The sequence below is a fragment of the Chiloscyllium plagiosum genome, chromosome 4 (genome assembly GCF_004010195.1).
Source record: "Chiloscyllium plagiosum isolate BGI_BamShark_2017 chromosome 4, ASM401019v2, whole genome shotgun sequence".
Lineage (NCBI taxonomy): Eukaryota > Metazoa > Chordata > Chondrichthyes > Orectolobiformes > Hemiscylliidae > Chiloscyllium > Chiloscyllium plagiosum.
In genome coordinates, this window is record NC_057713.1 from 41,744,918 (window position 1) to 41,746,666 (window position 1,749).

At 42.9% G+C, this 1,749-nt stretch overlaps 1 protein-coding gene across 1 annotated transcript in view; it reads right to left on the reverse strand.

Annotated features, from left to right (window-relative positions):
* Nucleotides 1-1,749, reverse strand: part of tmem67 (transmembrane protein 67) — a 195,947-nt gene that overhangs the window by 107,181 nt on the left and 87,017 nt on the right. The gene's annotated exons all lie outside the window — the stretch shown is intronic.

The window sequence follows — 1,749 nt, forward strand, 5'->3', positions numbered from 1 at the left end:
TTGACTGGTGTACAAGAACATCCAGATCTCTCTGTACTGCCCCTTTACATAAATTGATTACATGGAGGTAGTAGTCTGCCTTCCTGTTCTTGCCACCAAAGTGGATAACCATACATTTATCCACATTAAACTGCATCTGCCATGCATCTGCCCACTCACCTAACTTGTCCAGGTCACCCTGTAATCTCCTAACATCCTCCTCACATTTCACCCTGCCACCCAGCTTTGTATCATCAGCAAATTTGCTAATGTTATTGCTGATACCATCTTCTATATCATTCACAAAAATTGTAAAAAGCTGCGGTCCCAGCACGGATCCCTGCGGCACCCACTGGTCACTGCCTGCCATTCCGAAATGGAGCCGTTTATCACTACCCTTTGTTTCCTATCAGCCAACCAATTTTCAATCCAATCTAGTACTTTGCCCCCAATACCATACGCCCTAATTTTACTCACTAACCTCCTGTGTGGGACTTTATCAAAAGCTTTCTGAAAGTCCAGGTACACTACATCGACTGGATCTCCCTCGTCCAACTTCAGAGTTACATCCTCAAAAAATTCAAGAAGATTAGTCAAGCATGATTTCCCCTTCATAAATCCATGCTGATTCTGTCCTATCCTGTTACTGCTATCCAGATGTGCCATAATTTCATCCTTTATAATAGACTCCAGCATCTTTCCCACCACCTGTAGGTATTTAATAGATTTTTGAAATAGAGCAATTAACGTGCCTAAAAATGGAAGTAACATTCCTAACCATGATCCTGTACAATATTGTCTGGCCAATATTTCTCTCCAATTTCCCAATATATACATTTATGAGCTTATGACTGATTTCTCCAAAGAACTTGTTACTAAGTTTTTACTTCTGCTTATAATATAAGTTCTTACCCATGTGATTAATTCCATTGTTTTGAAAATATTGAACTCTATTGACTTCTTGTATTGAGAGAATCAATGTTAAGGTCTTCACTTTCAAATTCATCAGCAGTCTCTGATCAATTTCTATGAATTCCTCCAGTTGCACATCCATGCACACACTTTCCACTGATATCTTACATCTTGTCCTTGTACTTTTTTTAAGCAAAGGTAGTAAGGTATTAGGGGATATAGACCAAAGGCAGATATCTGGAATTAGTCCACAGATCAGCAAGGATGTCATTGAATGGTGGAACAGGCAGAGAGGCCTACTTCTGTTCCTAAGTTTCTATGTTTTCTCCCCCTCTAACAACAGTGGTTCATTCCATATTCAACCTGTAGAACTCTCATTTGTTGCATTTTTGCCTTTTCACTCCTCTGTACATTGTGAATCATTTATTTAGAATCTTCCTTTTCAACTTTTACACCTCTTCCCACCCTACCTCTTGCAAAAATGCCATCCCGTATTCCCAAATCCTCTGCCTCCGCCGTGTCTGCTCCCAGGAGGACCAGTTCCACCACATAACACACCAGATGGCCTCCTTCTTTAGAGACCGCAATTTCCCTTCCCACGTGGTTAAAGATGCCCTCCAACACATCTCGTCCACATCCCACACCTCCACCCTCAGACCCGACCCCTCCAACCGTAACAAGGACAGAATGCCCCTGGTGCTCACCTTCCACCCTACCAACCTTCGCATAAACCAAATCATCCGCCGACATTTCCGCCACCTCCAAACAGACCCCACCACCAGGGATATATTTCCCTCCCCACACCTTTCCGCCTTCCGCAAAGACCGTTCACTTCGTGACAACCTGGTCAGGTCCACG